Raw genomic sequence first — 7,295 nt, forward strand, 5'->3', positions numbered from 1 at the left:
CTAAGCCCCCTACCAAATCTGACACAGGAAAAAACCATTCCAGTTAAGCTGAGTGGAAAAAAAAGCCTTGCAGATTTCAGGCCTTCATTTGAAAGGCACCTGTTTTATTTTGTTTTCATCACACTTAGTGAAATGTAAAATTCACTGGTTACCACCCCTTTTTCTAAAGGTTCAGATCACCCAACTTGATCCCCCACACTTCTGCTTGGAAACAGACCCACCAAGCTCGTAAGATTAGACACACTTCAGTATGTTTCTTGTCCTTTTTGAATGTGGGCAAGGGTGGGGATGGAAGACAGGGGATGCAAATTTTGGAAGTTTCCCTTAGGGTAATTCAATTTTGGGCTTTGACTCTAAAATAAACCAAGAATAAGAGAGATGAGACTGTTATTTTGAAATTAATAATGCTATTTCATCTAAAACATTCCAGAAATATTAACTAAGAGAAAACAGAATTGAGCACATTTTTGGAAGCCCTGTTCCAATCTTCCCACAACTCCAACTTTCTCACTCTCACAGACTTTGTTCTCTGTGTCTTCTTCTCTATACCAAGTGTCCCTCACTGACCTCATCTGGAAGGATCCGCTAGCTTCAACAGTACCAGGGGCACAGACTACCCCAAAACCACAGGAATGGAAATGACCTTATAGTGGATGAATCATTAATTTATCAAATTATTGGGAAAACAATTCAGAAAAAATCAACAATGAGTCAGTGAGATCATTTGTGGATAACATGCCATTGCATTTGAGCTCATCCATACAAGTGTTATCTTATTAATTCCTCCAGGTGGTTTCACAGCATGTTGTCAAGAGGTTCCGCTGCCCTCCCTAGCCGACCCAGAAATACCTGGGACACAGGACTACAACACTTACTGCATAGTTAACAGAAGTTTTAACTGAGAGAAAACTCAGATGAAATACACGTCATAAGGTAAGGTAGGACGTTTCAACAGGAAGTATCAAAAAAGCTTTATGCAGTCTCAACAAATAGGGGTTTATTTCTCTCACATCAAGAGAATTCTGCACGTAGGCCAAAGCTGGTGTTAGGTCAGCAGCTCAACATCAGGGACAATGATTCTGAACACCTTTCTCTCCTTTATAAGATAGCTGCCCCCAGCTCCTGCAGCACATCCCCACTTAAGACAGAAAGAAGCCACAGCTGACCCTCTTAATGGGAAAGCAAAAGTTTTTTGAGAACCCCACACTCTTCACCCCCACTCCCCAGCACTTTCTGCACATATCTCATGTCCACCCCAAGCCGTAGGAGAGGCTAAGTAGGCGCTCAGCTCTCCCACCAGCTGCTCTCGGAGAAGTAGGCAACTGGGAATGGATGTTGGGTTAACCGCCTCATGGTCTGTCCAGTATGAACTTGAAGTGAGAAGACAATCACTCTTCGCATGACCCTTCCCCTCGGCTGTCCTCACTGGGGCTTGTTACTTTTCCCCACTAGGCAGGTGAGACCTTGAGGGCACTGGTTCCTGTGTGCACCTCCCCGGTCTCTGGGACCTCACACTGTGCACTGAAACTTGAGAGCAACCAAGAATTCTAGCAATTCTTTGCATCCTCAGCATCTGACACCAAGTCCTAGTTGATGGCTTCCCATTTTCTAGCAAGATGCAGACCCCTAAACTGGCTAAAACTTATTTAGTCTTTTTTTTTCATCCTGAGACACATGTGTCATTAAAACTTCTCCAGAGGGACATGAATTCCTTTATTTGTTTTTATCATGGCCAACTTTTTCCTCTTTTCCCTCCTTGCTTTGCCAGAGTATCTGTGCCCATTAGGACCACCAGGGACAGAGGGTGAAAGACCCAACAAATCTTTCCATGGAGTCTATCAATATATGCAAAATAGTACCAAACATATGCGAGTGGAAGAAAGGCAAAGGCAGGAAGCTAGCTGGACTCCACAACAGGTGCGAAGTTCATCAAAGTGACTTGCTCAGTGCTCATCCTCAGCTCACTGGTTTGCCTGGCATTATTTTATCAGCTTTTTAGGACTCAGGCGCAGCCTCCAGCTGTTCTGGATGCCTCCTGAGTGGATTTAAGAATCACTCCTTCCTCTAATTATTTAGAAATGTTTTCAACTTGTTATCACACATTTGGGCATTATTTCTTTTTTACTTAATGTAGCAGCTAAAATAGCACCAAAAAATATCAGACGTCTCACAGTTATCACAAAACAAACAAAAAATAACACTAATAAAGCAGTTTGGTCAATACAAAAATTATTACCTGGGTTTTCCTGGACTGGGTAATTAGCAGATATGTTTCTTCTACCTAGGTTTTACCACGTGTGAGGCTCCACCAGGAGAAACTTCTGTGAGCTCTTCCTCCTGGCTATGCTGTGGCATTCAGGTAGATATTCTGGGAGGGACTGCAATAGGGAAGAACAAATCTGACTCTGTATCTGTTTCTTTTACTTTAACATTCATAACCTTCATATTCAACCTGCTTTTGCTTCGAGTTATGAATGTTGCTTATACTCTGATATACACAGGATAGCCCAAGTTTACTTTATGCTCTATTCATTGATACTGCTCCTGACCACCCGTCAGCATGGCATGGGTGGGTAGGTCCCCTTGGAGTGATGCAATTCCTGCCAGCATATTCAAATATATACTTTTAAAATTCATATCTCCATCTTGTTTTGCAACTAGATAAAACTCAGTATGTTTTAAAAAACTTAAAAAAAAACCCCAATAATCATAAAAACAAAACAAAAAAATGGGTATTGTCTTGTAAAGTACCTAATACTAATATATTATACTGTGTCCTCTTCCCCAGTGCTGACAATTCAGTTCCACCACAATTGCCATCATTCTTTCAGGGCAGACAGGGATACACTTACACCAATCAAAGGTGATCAGACTGTGTTAGAGCACAGGATCTATTTTCTATGTATCTAGCATGGGTAAATGAAGAAGTAGTGAAAATGCAGAAAAGATGGTCAATAAATATTATGTTGCCTATTTGGATGAAAATAAAACCAAAACTCAGCAAATGGCTATTCAATGTGGATTATAATTTGTCCAAATGCTATTTGCTTTTTAAGACCTAACTCAAATTCTACATCCTCCATAAAGCTTTTCCTAATTTCCTCTCCCCATCTCCACTCAGGTAAATATAATAGTTCTCCCTCTGAACCTACATGATTTGTCTTTTATATTTAGCACTATTCCACATTATGTAATGGTTCCACATGTTTATATCACTAAGAACAGACACTGAAATACATGTTAAATATTTTACTATGACTACTAAAATCATTTACATTTATTTACTTTTTAAATTTAGTTTCTGGTGTCGAGCATAGTGATGCAGTTGTTATACATACATATATTCCTTTTCATATTCTTTTTCATTATAGGCTATTACAAGATATTAAATATAATTGCCTGTGCTATATACAGTAAGACCTTGTTGTTTATCTATTTCATATGTAGTAGATAGTATCTGCAAATCTCAAACTCTCAGTTTGTCCCTACCCCATCCCTTTTCCCCTCTGGTAACCATAAGTTTGTATTCTAATGTCTGTTGATCTGTTTCTGTTTTGTAAATAAGTTCATCTGTCATTTTTTTAGATTCCACATATAAGTAATACCATATGGTATTTTCCTTTCTCTTTCTGGCTTACTTCACTTTGTATGATAATCTCTAGGTCCATCCACGTTGCTGAAAATGGCATTATTTCATTCTTTTTTATGGCTGAGTAGTATTTCATATATACACACACATTTATATACACACCATATCTTCTTTATCCATTCATTTGTCAATGGACATTTAGTTGCTTCCACATCTTGGCTATTGTAAATAATGCTGCTATGGACACTGAGGTGCATGTATCTTTTTTAATTAAGAGTTTCCTCCAGATATATGTCTCGGAAGGGGATTGCTGGATCATATGGTAATTTTTTAAGGAATCTTCATATTGTTTTCCATAATGGCATCACTAAAATCATTTACATTTAACAAAACAAATTATATCAACCCAGATTCAAAACTGCTAGCAACAGATCTGGCTAAACGAAGCAAAGATTAACTTGTGAAAACATACTGAAGTTCACCTAGCAGGGTGTTTGGAGAAACAAGTTTGGGAATAAGAAGGAACTGTCAGTGCTGAAAAGGAGGAGCCACAGCAGGAAGAGTGCTCAGCACCTCAGCCAAAATAAAAGACCCCTGCCTTCCCTTTCATGTAAGCAACTTAGCTACGTACAGGAGGCAAGAAAATAAATACCCATGGAGGAAAGTGAGCATTTACCTAAAAATGCCCTCACAGTAGAAGACTACACACAATGAAGGAGGGAATAATTCTCAGAATGAAGAAAAGAAAGGAAGGATGGAGGGAAGATGGGAAGTGGGGGGGGGGGGTAAGGAGGGAGGGAAGGAGGGAGAGAGAGAGAGAGAGAGATCAGAATGGCCAAAATAAAAAATAATGGCACTACCAAATGCTGACTGGGATTCAGAGAAATTGAACCACTCAAGCATTACTGGTGGGAATGCAAGATGGTACAGCTACTCTGGAAAACAATTTGGCCAACAATTCTTACCAAACTAAACATGCAATCACCATCTCATCCAGCATTTGCACTCTTGTGTATTTATCCCAGGGAAAATGAAATTTATGGTCACCTAAAAATCTGAATATGAATGTTCATAGCAGCTTTATTCATAATATCCCCAAACTGGAGTCAGCCCAGATGTCCTTCATCAGGTGAATGTTTAAATAAAATGCAGTGTAGACATGCCACGTAACACTACAATGCAATAAAAAGGGATCCACTATTAACAAATGCAACAACTAGGATGAATCTTCAGGGATTTACACTGAGTTAAGATAGCCAGGTCCCAAAGATTAAGTACTGTATGAGTCCATTTATGTAACATTTTTGAAATGACAAAATTTTAGAAATGGAGGACCTGACAGATGGTTGTCAGAGGTTAAGGAGGTCAAGGGAAATGGGCAAGGGACAGAAGACCATGGATGTGGGTCTAAAAGGGCACAGGAGAAATCCCTGTGGTATTGGAACTGCTTGATATTTTTATTGCAGTGACGGATACACAAACCTACATGGGTGATAAATTTTAACGTAATTTTAATACACACACACACAAATGATTCCAAGTAAAACTGGGAAAATCTGAACAAAGTCAGGGGTTGATGTTACACTATAGTTTTACAAAATGTTAGTACTGGAGGAAAATGGGCAACATATACAAGGGCTCTCTATTATTTCTTCTAACTGCATGTGAATTAAAATGATCTTAATAGAAATTTCAACTAAATGCATGCACACACACAAATCATTATTAAACACCAACTAGGAGGCAAAAATTCTTCTCCTTGCCAGCAGCCGAAGGATAATAATAGTACAGTATAATAGTATAGGATAAATAATAGTACAGTAAAAGGAACAGGTGAATTACTGATTTCCAAAGAGTATGAAAAGTGCTATAATTATGAGTTTGTGCCATGGGCTACAGAAGTTGAAGGGCCTGCAACAAGGCAGGAAGGATTCACAGAGGGTTGACATCTTCACCAGGCTACAAGACAGAAGCCAAAGGTTATTAGATGGTTGGAAAAAGAAGACCAAGGCACTGCAGGCTGAAAGAAGAGCGTGTGGAAAGGCGGGAAGCATGGAAGAACATGGAATGCTTAGGGAACGGCTCTGAGCATGGCTGAAGCTTAGAGTGGAGGGACAGGAGACCCCACCAGGAACAGAACTGTATTCCATCCTGAGAAGCTGATGTTGGGTCCTTTGGGTAACTTGGAGCCAACCAAGAGTGGACAGGTTGTGTCATATTAGCTAGTTATGTGACCTGAGGGAAATCTCATTTAAGTCTCATTGCCTCGTCTGTAAAATAGGGATAACATAGTTGTGGAGTTTAAGTAGACATGATTAATTATGTTATTAATTGCTAATTAAGTAAGTAAACATACATCTAAAGAGTTTAACATTGCACTCAATGACCATTAGAGCAGGCAGGAGAGGAGGAGTGACAGTCGTCAGCATGCTGAGACCTGCAGGAGCCTGGAGGACCACAGCTGAGGTGCTTTTCCTGGGATGAATGAAGGGTTGCAGAACAGACACAGTGGGGACATAGTGCCCATAGTGGCTCTCGACAGCCAGAAGGAGCAGGGGGAATGAGCCTGTGGACAGAAGTGTGAGGCGTCATAAAGGAAAGAAAACGAGAATGCATTGAGTGGCTACCACATACCTTATCATATTAGCTCACTTACTCTTCACAACAGCTCCATTAAGACAGGTATTATTATCCCCACCACGGAGAAGAGGAAACTGAGGCTCAAAGAGGTGGACTTGCCAAGGATTATGTAAGTAGTAAGTGAGAGCACTGAGATTCTAAGCCAGGTCTTTCTGTACAGTGTCCATGGCCTTCCCCCTACACCAGGTAAATCATTTCTAAGTTTTAGTAAATGGCCCATAAAAACAGTTCACCATCGGTAATAAGTAATTCTATACAACAAATAATTCTCTATGACTAATAGGGTTTTTATGCCTCTCAGCTCCCCCCTCCCACCAAAGCCCCAGTCACTCTATTAGAAAAAGAAAACAAAAAAGTCAACAGGAAAGAACACGTAATTGATTAGGATTACAGCTGGCACTCCAGATGCAGAGAAAATAAATGATTATCCAAGTTGAAGCTGAATGCTTGATAGCACCTTTTACTGTCATCCAGGAACAATTACGCCTCAGCTCTCACCTTTCTCCAGTTAAAATCCCTTAATGGTTTAAACATAATCTCCCAATCTACCTACCAAATTAAAACACAAAGTTCCAGGAATTTGAAGGAGGAAATTCATAACGAGTGAGGGAATAATGGTGGCCAGCTTCTTGGCTTCTACCCTAGCTGGGTTCAAACCTTTCATTTCATATGTTAATTCACTACTTAGAGCCCAGGTAATAAATCTACTTAATCTCCAGGTAATATATACACAAGAAAAAAAAATTCCAGGAATGATTCTCTTTAACCACTTTGCACTACAACAAACAGTAAAATCTGTGATTTGTGATTTATCTATTTCACTTTTTCTGAACTGTAGAGGTATATGTTCAAGATATCTTATTCTTCTTGATTTTATATATATATATATGTGTGTGTGTGTGTGTGTGTGTGTTTTACATATGATGCACATATATATATGCATATACTATCTAATCCAGCAACGCAAGATTTTTTTCAGAAGTTACTATAGCCTAAAGGATGATACAATGTCTGTTTTTCATGTGCAAACTTTTGTGTGGACATGTTTTAAAATCGATTGGATAAA

Source organism: Camelus ferus, chromosome 29 (genome assembly GCF_009834535.1).
Source record: "Camelus ferus isolate YT-003-E chromosome 29, BCGSAC_Cfer_1.0, whole genome shotgun sequence".
In the NCBI taxonomy this organism is placed as follows: Eukaryota; Metazoa; Chordata; class Mammalia; order Artiodactyla; family Camelidae; genus Camelus; species Camelus ferus.